This window comes from Mustela putorius, unplaced genomic scaffold, assembly GCF_011764305.1.
Source record: "Mustela putorius furo isolate JIRA1106 unplaced genomic scaffold, ASM1176430v1.1 tig00000145_pilon_pilon_pilon, whole genome shotgun sequence".
NCBI classification, from domain to species: domain Eukaryota; kingdom Metazoa; phylum Chordata; class Mammalia; order Carnivora; family Mustelidae; genus Mustela; species Mustela putorius.
Window position 1 is genome coordinate 17,183,384 of NW_025421294.1, and position 12,222 is coordinate 17,195,605.

At 39.7% G+C, this 12,222-nt stretch overlaps 1 pseudogene; it reads left to right on the forward strand.

Annotated features, from left to right (window-relative positions):
- The first annotated feature begins 2,882 nt into the window (after positions 1-2,882).
- LOC101673134 lies at positions 2,883-6,847 on the forward strand (annotated as a pseudogene).
- Positions 6,848-12,222: the final 5,375 nt, after the last annotated feature.

The window sequence follows — 12,222 nt, forward strand, 5'->3', positions numbered from 1 at the left end:
GCCTTTCAACAGAGTAGGCAATGATATTCCATCATTACAACGGATGGGCCACATAATCGGGTAAAAAAACGTGCTGTGAGTCCACATGTCCTCTAGATTGCTTTTAATAATGATACCCCGTGACAGGAACAGTGGGAAAGTGTTCATTCTCTTTAACTTGGATGGGAATCTTCACTTTGATAATACGTCACCATTTCTCAAAAATTTGCATACCATATGACCTGGCAATTTTACTTCTATAACATTAAGAAATTTGTCATGAAATTCTCAAAGTATTACTCTATGAAAATATTAATCTCTATTTAGCTTTCAGAAGCCAAGTCTTAGGAATACACAAGAAATTTGTCATGAAATTCTCAAAGTATTACTCTATGAAAATATTAACCTCTATTTAGCTTTCAGAAGCCAAGTCTTAGGAACAATTACCTTTCCAACTAGGAGACCCAAGTTCAGAAGGGTAACATGATATAATAACGTATAGCTATTAAAATTATGATGTATAAACATAATGAAATGAATTGCTCAGTATGTAAGAACAGTTTACAAATAAGTATACAGTGTAGCAGTTTTGGGTGTGCGTATGAAAATGGCTATTTATTTAAAAAAATTTTCAACTGTATGCATTAAATTCTTCATTACTTAAGCCTGAGCGTTAAATATACAGAGATTTACTCTTCTTCAATCCCACAAAAATACTGAATTGAGAAGATGTACAAGATTGCATCAGACTCTTAGACCCTAAACTTTTTACGTCTTTCCAGCGAGCAACGTCTGATGGTTCCAAAGGAGGATGAACAATAGGACAACTGGGCCCCGGAGAGGAAGGTGAAGTGCACTCAGAAAGGCTCAGCTGGCCGGTGGAAACCTGGAACTCATTTCTATCCTATCCCCATCTGGGGAGGGAGCGATAGCAATCTAGTCATCTAAGCACTTTGCTCAGGGCCTTGGCATCCGACAGTTCTAGCAATGGATAAAAGCATTTGGGGGTTATTATCTGTTTTTAAAGCAGATTCAGATGGAGACCCTACCTACTGACCGAAAAGTGTAGTAATAACTACAGGTCTGAGGCACATGCATAGACTGCATATATTCTGGCCTGTTAGTTCTGTTGGTCTTCATGTGTTTAAAATATCCTAGACTATTTTGAATCTCTTCCTTCTCTTTGACATTTTCATCATTTATTTATTTCTGTTGGGAAAATGCATTTTTGAGTAGGCCATCATTCAAACAACCTAGATATAAAGTTTAGACAGAAGATTAAAGTAGAATTAGGCCACATCGTTATGAAAAGTGCCCTGCTTCTTCTGATACTTTTATTACCAGTGATCCTGCTGTGAAGCAGAAAGCATTTACTGATGATCATCTCCTATAATTCAGATGCTTTATATAATTAAATTACACATTAAATAATTTACATATATGTATATGTATATGTAATATATGCATATACATATATGTACATATATGTATATGTAATATATGCATATACATATATGTACATATATGTATATGTAATATATGCATGTAAATGCATTTACATATATGTATTTCATACATAATAATGTATTTCATACATTATTCTAAGCCACCCTTTAAAGACAGTGACCGGCTCATTTTACAGATGAGGAAATGAACCTTCAAAGTCACAAGAAACCTGCTCAACTTCACACATCGGGAAAGTATGGAACTGTATTGAAATTCCGGCCTTCTTCAGCTCCATGATCCCGCATTCCCCCGCGATGCTCCCTACCTGGATTTTTAGAAGAAAAAAAAAGAGAGACCCTTTCATGCTCTGCAAACGCTGAAATCACCACTACTATTAGCACCAGCCAGAACGGGATCTTTAGGGCGCATTTTCAGTAATAAAATGCATCCCTCTAGCCAAGCTTCTCTCCAGACTTTTTAAAAAACAGTGGAAGGTCAATCACAGAGTATCTGATGCCCAGGTGATGTATGCTATCAAAGGACTCAGAGAGCCCCAAAGTTGCTCAAAATTCTCAGACATCCATCTCCACTTCCCCTGGCATACATATCGTGTCCCCCTTGAGTTTATTTCTACCGTCTAGCCTCAGACCCTTTGCAATCAAGTTATTTTAGACAACTGATGATAAAGTAGCACTCAAGTCACTATTTTGGATGATCTGAGACCCTTATTTACTTTCTCTCTCGGTCGACTTTTTCGGGATCCCGTAGGCTTATACATTGAAATGAAAACCTAGGTTGAGTCTATTTTCACTGCACTTGACAAGCTCGCTGGACCGAAAGACCTCCAGTGTAGGTGAGAATAAACACGCTGAAATGTCTAAATTACTTAAACATATCTCCTCTCCATCAGAAATGAGAGTTCTCACCAGGCCTGTTGAATGCCATTGGCCATTCTAGTTAGGGCCCCACTGGAAGGAAAGAGAACATTACATTTTTAAGAACAGATGAACAATCTCATTGATACATAGCTGCTCTCCCACACAGGTATTTTCTGTTCTAGATTTGGTGGGGCTGCAGGAGAAACAATAGAGACTAGGGTAGAGCCAAAGGGAAATATATTTATATTATATTTTTACATACACTATATTACTTACATGTGTAAATGAAATCGTTACATGATTTAGTTGCTCTCCCAAAATACCAATAATAACACTTGCTACTTAAAGAATACTTAAACTGCATGATAGAAAATCAATAACAACAGTAACAAGCATCTATTAAGCATGTACTGTGCACAAGGCACACTGTGTTTTACACATACACATACATACTTATATGTATACAATTCTCCCAAGAGCCTAGTGAGTTCTCATTTTACAGGTCAGGTAACTGAGATTCAGAGAAGCTGGGAAATAAAACCATTCAAATACACCTGGTCAGGCAGTGGCAAGGCCAAGATGGTAAGCACAGGTCTAATCTATGCACCATCTATCTTCCCTGATGGTATTCTGCCAGGTACCAGAATTTCTCAAGTTATGGCCTGATATTACCTACACTAAATTCACCCAGGGTACATGTTTAAGCATAATTCCTAGGCTCTACCTCTGACTTTCCAAATTAGAGTTCCTGAAAAGCAGGTTCCAAAGATCTACATTTTTAATTTGCTTCTTGGGTGACTTCTTAAAAATGTGAACATCAGAGAGCCAGAGTGGTTAACAGTCAGGCCCCTGACTGTGACAGTAACACAGTGGAAAGATCATGGTAAGAGAAGTCAGATGACCTGGGTTATAATCCCACCCTTTGAGTAACTAGTTCTGTGGCTTTGGACAAGTCCCTTCCTTCACTTTCCTGGGCCTGCTGATGGTGGTAGATCAGACACCTATTCTAACATTTCTTAAATATTTTAAGTAGAGCCTCACAAAATAGGAAAGAGTTCTATGACTGTACTGATCAGTCGGCTTCTAAGTCCTCTTTGTAGGGCCGACCATTGCATTTCAGAGAGATTTTTCCCAGTGGCAGATTTCGCCATTGCCACAGAACACTGCGACCCGGCAGCAAGATCACATGACTTCTCCTTCTGAGGACGCTGTGGCTCTTGCAGGCACAAATGAAGATTGGTGAATGATGGCTGTCATTCCAAATGTGCCAGGGTTGAGGTACAAAGGTAGTTTTTTGGTTTTTCTCTGGCCAGCAGCATATTTTCATGGAAAACAAGCAGTATTTCCTGTTTGAGAAGTCAGGGGGATTTTAGAACTGACACCAAGAGCTCCCTAATTTATTTTGACAAAGAGGTAATTGTGTCCAGTCTCTGAAACTATTCCTGCAGATCCAACAGCATGCATTTCATTTGTGGCCCACACAACTGTATTGGCCTTTACAAGAGAAGCAAATGTGTCCTCAGTGGCTGCTTTGTATTGGCAATTAACTGATCTGTGGGCAGAATCCGGTATCTGCATATGCAAATGCACATTTAGCAGCATGCCCTAGAATGCAGGGACACATTTCATTTTATAGGCATATTTTGGGAGCCTGCAAGAATATGTGGTCTTTGTTTTAATCGGCAGTGGCTTGTCCAGTGTTTCCCAAACCAACATGTTTACTAAATGAGTGTTTGATCTTTCAGTCCCAAAATAAACAGCTAATGAATATTCATGTATATTGAATGCAGTCAGAGAAAAAGCCAAGAATAGAACATCAGAGTGCATACTCCTACTCCCCATCTGTAACCATTAGGAAAACAGGACTACATTGCCACTAGCTAGGCAAGGAGTCATTCATTCAGCAAACAGCTATTAATTGCACATTATGTACAAGCCACTGAAATAAACAATAGAGGCTTTTTTTTTTAATTTCAAAGAAGACAAATTACCTGAAAGTAGAGAATAATGATTTAAGAGTATTCATTCAACAAATATTTACTGAGTACATACTTCACATGAGACCATGATATAGACACTAAAGCATCAAGCTATTAATTTTTTAAAAATGATCAAAATCATTTCCCTTACAAAGTTTATGTTCAGGTTGAGGAAGACAAAGGACAAATGAGTATAAAATACACAGTATGACTAATGGTGGGAAGTACTAAGCAAAAAAATTTAAAAAAAAAAAACAGAAAAAAAAATAGAAAAGCGAATATGGGTGCCTATGAGAGGACACTAATTTAACCCAGGAAATGAGGATCGTCTTACAAAGAAGATAAAGCGTGAATATAGAGTTGATGGGGATATGCAAGGGAGCCACATGGGAAGAGTATTTGGGACATAGGCTATTTGGGGTGCAAAGCCTCTGAGGAAGGTGAGCAAGCAGGAATTTAGGAGTACACAAGGGAGGCTAGTGTAGCTAATGTAGAGGGAACAAGTTGGAAGAAAAAAGTTCGAGATAAGAGGATGTCGGATCATTTTTTTGCTATAGAAATCATCACTTTTAATGCTATAGAAGATACAAAAAGTCTTTGACTTTGACTCTAATTAGATGGGAGGCCATCAGGGTTTGAGCAGAGGAATGACATGATCCAACTTGGATTTGAAAACAAGGTCATTAGCTTATGATCTCAAAGTGGACTGGAGGGACAAGGACAGAAGAAGCAAGTCCAGTGGGGTGGTGCTGACTACTGTCAGGTTAAGGAACGATGAAGGGTTGGATGGGGGTAGAAATGGTGGAAATGATGAGAAATATCTGAATTGGGGATGTTTCGAATGTGGAGCTCGTATGATTTCTTGAACCATCTAACGTTTCATTTTGGAAATACAATACACACATAGAAAAGTGCATCAAATAGAAATGTCAAATTTACCAATGTCATATAATATAATATATGTAATATAAAGAAGATACCATGTATCTACCATCCAGAGTAAGAAATAAAACATGGACAGTGCTCCAGCTGATCCACTCAACAAGCTGGAAGAAAGACTGAGTTAAGTACAAGCTCAGGAGATCTGAAAGAGACCCAATCATACTTACAGAAGTGAAAAGGACGGAGTCTGAAATAAAAATTTCACTAGGTAGGATGCACAGCAGAAGAGACACTGCAAAATAAAGGATTAGTGAACTTTCCAAGATGGTGGGCTTTTTTTAAATTTTTATTTTTAAAAAGATTTTATTTATTTATTTGACAGAGAGAGATCACAAGTAGGCAAAGAGGCAGGCAGAGAGAGAGAGAGGAAAGCAGGCTCCCCGCTGAGCAGAGAGCTCAATGCGGAACTTGATCCCAGAACCATGAGATCATGACCTAAGCCAAAGGCAGAGGCTTAACCTACTGAGCCACCCAGGCGCCCCAAGATGGTGTCTTTAATGAAAAAGGATGGAACTACATTCTTAAGAAACATGACAGACATCTTCCAAGAGAAATAAAAGTTGTTCCTGAGGGTTCTGCCACTGCCAGAGGAAATACTCTCTTCATAGTAGAAAACACGGAGTCAGAGTGTTACTGGCTTACAAGGTGAATTGAGACTATTCTTGTTCAGTCCTGGTATCCAATCACAGTGGCTACAAATTCTAGAAAGCAAAAGACAATATTGGTAAACTATTTCTTAGAAAATTATGATCACCTAGATGGTATACAAGTTACAGGGTTTTGGCTACAGAAGAGTCCCCTCCTAAGACACCACCAGCTTGGAGCACCTGCTCACTTGGTTAACTTCACAAGAACACATACAGTAGCAGAGACTGCTCTAATTAAAAATATGGAACAAAAGATCCTGTTCCAGGCTATTCTGCTCCATTGGCAGAGAAGAGTATCACAGCAGCTTGAGGGAAAGACCATGACAAAGATGCTTTTGCACAGAGTAACACAGCTTTCATCGGTGCCTGTATTTGTAGTCAAGGATAGCTGTACCACTTATAATATATGTGTGAGACAATAGGGGATGAAGATCTAAGACATTTAATGGTATCAAACTGTACAGAGGCACCACTAATGAGACCTGATTCTGGAAATCCTCTTAACACTATATTAAGGAGTTTAGATATTTTAGGTAAGAAATTCCTGGTTACTGAGAATTCAAAGGGCAACAGGCTGCTGCCATGTTATCTTAGAGTTAGTAAAGGGGATGGTACAGATAGACCTCATGTAAGATTGCACAAGGTATAAACCAAAGCCAAAACAAAAACAAAAACATGGTGTATTAAAGTATTTCCTTCGGTGCTGGTGGAGCCCTGTTTCAGAAATTAACAAGGCATCTCTTGAATTTTCCCTTCAGATACTGAATAGCCTTGGGATTAATGTCTTCAAGGATTCAAGTTCTGATTACAACATAGGCTCAGAAAAGGCTGATTATCTTGACACAGGACATGGCAGAGAAATTTACTACACTTGAGAAAAAGATACCTTGAAGATTTTGGTCATCGTCTTCTCCATACTGTCTTCAAGAGGGGTAGGATGGCAAAGGAGGAAAAAAATGCACAACTAAAAGAATGATCCAGAAACTGCATCCCATTAGGCCTTGCTTTATGACTAGATATGTGAGCACTCGTGGGTGTATGGGCTCACGTGTAAGCAGGCATCCATGTGTGTATGCAATACACGCTTACTCTACAGATGTATTCATGTTCTATGATACGTTATAGCCATGCTATTTGTTGGTTTATGAACATTCTGCCCTTCTCATTTGTTTTCTCCAACATTTAGGTAACCTCTAATTAGGAAATGCATTTAATCATGTGAAAGATTAATGTTGAACTAAGCTTTTAAGGGCCTAATGCCAAGAGATAGTAATTCAATCTGGTACTGATCTTCTCACAAATAACAGAACCGAGAAACTTTTATATAGAACTGGAGATCACATGAAACAGATTTGAATAAAATTACCATGATTGCTTTATGTTTATATTTAACTTGTATTTTTGTACAAACAAGACTGTGTAAGGTATATTTAAAGCTTTAGTGATTTAAGAGTCTTTCTTACCCTTCATGATTTTTGAGTGCAGACTTCTAAAGAAATACGTGAAAACAAATTACATTGTCTTTTTCTCATTAATCATTAAATAAAGTATGGCCTTCCCAAAAACAGTTTCCAAATTAAGTTAGAACAAACCCTGGAGAAAACTGGGTTATAAACCTACAACATGTGGGAAACAGTATGCAAGGAATTAGCAGGAAAACTCATGAAGTCCTAGTGATGTAGTGTTTTGCTATCACCTAGCTGGTGAAAATGCTTCATAAAAACGTCTTGCTTCTCTCTGAGGATGTGCCAGTGAGATGCTGGAGCCAGCTCCCATGGGCTCCTCAGGACCGACTGAATGCATCTCTTCCCAGCTCTACTCGCAGTGACATCAATAATGGCTTGAAATCACCCATGACAGAAGCATTACACCATGCAAACTGGCAACTCTCACTGATTAAGGCTTTTTTTTTTTTTTTGAAAACTCAATTATTAAGCATTTGCCCTTACAACATTGGGAGGACTATGAGCCTATACATGGTGCATTGTGGGTATCAAGATGAAAGACACCGTAGATATGGTTCCCGGGGAGACAGAATCTGAGATGAAGATATATGCATAGGAAGTTGTCTCAGACCTGACTTTCATTTTCTGTATTCCGATGCTTTGCCATTTGGGGCCTGGCCAGCACTAGGGGGGCTGCCCAATTTCTAGAGATAGTAACTACTCTGACTACAAGTGTGCTTTTTAAAGATTTTTTAAAATTTTTACTTGACAGAGAGGCGGGCAGATAGAGAGAGGGGGGAGCAGGCTCCCTGCTGAGCAGGGACCCAGATGCAGGGCTCGATCCCAGGACCCTGAGATCATGCCCTGAGCTGAAGACAGAGGCTCAACCCACTGAGCCACCCAGGTTACCCACAAGTGTGCTTTTTAAAGGCAAACCTAACAATCCAAAGTCCACACCCCAAATCACCTGTCCTCACCACCCTAGGGTCAGGTAATGGGCATGTAAGGGCAGCCTCTGTAGCAGTGAGTAGACATTATTTTTTTTTACAAAACTTGCCTCATTTGTCCCTTCGCTTGAAAATCCCATTAACCCTTCTTGCTCATGGGACCTCCCTCTCCCACTGCCTCCTGACTGACCCCAGTGCCTCCTGACTGACCCCAGTGCCTCCCTGTGCTGCCCACCATTGTGTAGTAGCACCCTTCTTCTTGAGAACTGAGTAACTATCTTCTCAGTGGCAATCATCTCCTTCACACCTAAATAATAACAAAATCTATAAAGACAGTAGTTCCTTGAAGAATGCTCTCAAGATCAACACATTTGAAAAAGAGATAGAAATATTTAGTCCCAAGAAAGGCCTCAGTCAACCCCACAGAAATGGGATGTTCTTCTAAAGCATTCCCTTTGAGGCAAAGGGCCTGACTTTCACAAGCCTGTGCTGATCAGGGTAGGGTGTCCAGATGGAAGACAGAGGGCTTGACCTCCCCTTGGAAGAAACTCTGGCTGCTAACATCACTCACAGAGGGATTCTGCTAAGTGCCGTGAGCCACCAATATCCTCAGGATCTGGGGGAAGCTCCTCAGTTCTCACAGAGGGCTGGGGAGATATACCTCTGCTCATAGGACACAACAAGAAGATAAAGTCAACTACCAGATGCTAGCTTTTAATATTCATGAGCTTTCTGAGGGTGTCAACATCAGTGAAGAGAATAAATGCTGTCGCAGAAAAGGCGCTAAAAGTTCGTGCCAAATGCAAAGTCAGATATGGCCCTTCAACCCTGGCAGAAAAATAAATGTAAAATAAATTAGCCATTTACAACTTTGAAAAACCCAACAGACTGTGAAGATTTATCACCTGGACCATGAAAAAAAAAATTGACTATCTTCTACAAAGTAATTAAAAATGAAGATTGATGCAACTGAAGTCCAAATAAAATAAGCTTCAAGAGTAGACAAAATGTGGAAATAAAAGTTCGCTGGATTTGTGTGTCTCCCTCTCTCTCTCCCCCTCCCTCCCTTCCTGTCTCTCTCTCTCTCCCCCCTCCCTCCCTGTCTCTGTTTCTGTCTCTCTCCCGTTCTCTCTCTTCCTCTCCTCTAATTTGACTTTATCGTTTCCTATCATTTTGTAAAGTTGGTGACTGACTGAACAGGCTAGGACCATGGTCAAAGGCTGATGACACTCTTCATCCCCCACAACAGTGAGCACAAGGGCATGAAACCCGTGTGGATTCTGAGCAGCAGCAGGGTGAGTCTAAGGAGATTTTCTGCTTGTCCTGAACTGTTTTCTCTCTAGCAATTAGGGAATAAAGGATGTGCAATCCACACTTAGCACTCTTTCATCACTCTAATAAGCCATGACAGAAATAAAATACATCCCTCCCCTCCCAAATTAAACAGATACCATGGTTGAGCCACAAAATCCTATAGGTTTTTCTGTAAAACATAAAGGAAACAGACAAAAGAGAATGGATTACATTCAAAGAAATTTAGCACATTTATACAGGAAAAGAAAATGTCTAGAGATTTCCTAAGCATTCACAGAAACCAGTGCAGATGAGGAAAAGGAGCTAGTCAAGGGAATGGTCGAAGGAAAGACCACACTTCTTCACGACTAGTTAAAGATGTGAAAGTTTCTCTAGGGACACACCTTTTTAAAAACATGTTATCTGAATGCAGTGGTTTACTTGCTTCTTGATGCTTTCCTTGCATTGTGTTCTAAATACCTAGACAGCTGCAGATCTCTTACTTGGTTCTATACAATCAAATACATATTTATTTTTCTGGTCCTGTGCTTGCTGCCACTGAAGACACAAAGTTAATAACAGCTAACATATTTTGAACATATATCACAGACTAGAGGCTACACAAATCTTTTTAAACTCTCACAACAGTCCTTTGGTAATGAGCTTATAATTATTTTTATTTATGGGTAAAAAAAAAAAACAACAACACTCCCAAAAAAGAAAGAAAGAAAAAAAAAACTAGCACTCAGGAACATTAAGTAACTTGCTTAAGGATATGAGCTTGCAAGTTGCTAAGAGAGACCAGAACTATGGTCTGATAGCAGAGTTTGAAATTTAAACTATTCTGCTATACACTGTCTACTCTAGTTTCTTTTCTCTTTCTTTTTTTATAGACTGATTTATTTATTTGAGAGCAACAGCACGTGCACCAGAACAGGGAGAGGGGCAGAGGGTTAGGGAGAGAGAATCTCAGGCAGACTCCCTGCTGAGCATAAACCTGACAAGGGGTTTGATTCCATGACCCTGAGATCATGACCTAAGCTGAAATCAATGGTCAGACACTTAACTGACTGAGCCACCAAGGCGCCCCCAATCTCTTTCCATAAGAAGAGATTCAATATTATCAACAGGATTCTAGAAAGAAGGAGAAAATGATTTTCCTCTTGAAAAACTAGTTGAAAATAGGTAGTTAAAGATGGTAGTTATGGAGGGGGGGAAATGTTCATGCAGATTTTACAATATTGTAGGACATCTTTTGAGGAGACAAGTTGGTATTATATCAGCAATCACCAGAAGATAACTTTGGGACAAATTATAGAAGCTTTAGATATTTATCCATCCCTTGGTTTAATTACTGGATTTTATAACCAGAGAAAAGTCTTGGTCCACAGTCCTTAAGAATGTCCCTAATAGAAGACAAGCATAGGAGATAAGAAGGAATTTACTTCCTTAGAAAGTATTGATTCTTAGTGTCATCTCTCTCCTTCTGAATCTCCCTGTGTACTCTTAGGTCTGCCAGGGCAATCATTATGGCCAGAAAGCCCCTATGCCTCACAGTCCTGCCAATCTATTACTTAATTTCCTACCCAGACCATCCAATGGATAAAAAGACTGGCAGTCATATTGAATGGGTATCTCTAGCTAGCCTGTGTCATACAAGTGGACGGAATTCTGACCAGGATCAGGAAGTAGATGCACATGTCTTCCGGCTAATGGAGACCCTAACTTCCGATTTCCTTTTTTGGCTGAATTCTGGAGGCCACATATCCAAGACGGAGAAGACCATGGGGGTAGAGAGAGAGAAGAGGTAACAAGTAAGGTAGCCCAGATTCCATACTAGGAAGCAACAGAATGACTTTTACTCCATTTAGCATCTCTGCTACACTTCATCCCCTCAGAAATAACAAACAAGAAATCAACCTCCTTCTTTGACAGAGTTAAAATGGGAGTGAAGCAGATATTTTTTGGTTGCTTCTCCAGCATTTCTTTCTTTCATTTCTTCTTCTTATTTTTTCCCCATTTATAAAAATACTTGTTTTCTTTCCCTTTTCTTTGAGATTTCATTTATTTATTTGAGAGAGACAGAGACAGAGCATGAATGGGGGAAGGAGGCAGAGGGAGAAGGAGAAGCAGATTCCCAGCTGAGCAGGGAGCCCATTGCAGGGCTCAATCCCATGACCCTGGGATCAGGACCTGAGCCAAAGACAGATGCTTAACTGACTGAGCCACCCAAGCACCCCTAAAAATGTTAAACACTAAAAATCCTGAGAAAGAAAAATTCTTCTTTACCATAATGTAGGGGTTAAAAAGAAACCTTCCATATTTTCTTCAGGGCTTTGTGGATGGATGACAGGAGGTTTGAAACTGCTATAGTCCTTTTCCTACCAGAAGGCGAGGAAATTAGAGGAAACATTAATTGAGATATGTGGTCAAGTTTGAGTTCAGAATCAAGCAATACCTATACCAGTTTGCACGTTTTTCAACTAGGAGAGCCGACAAAGACTTTTTGAAAAGCTGGCTGAGTACATTTTTCTGTCTGTTCCCATAAGAAGTGACTATGGCAAGCCCCATCCTGGTCTACCATATTCAGCCTTTCTCAGGTCTTATGGAGAGCTGACTACACCAGTCTGCAGTCTATTGCTATGAAACTGGACTTGTATAATGCT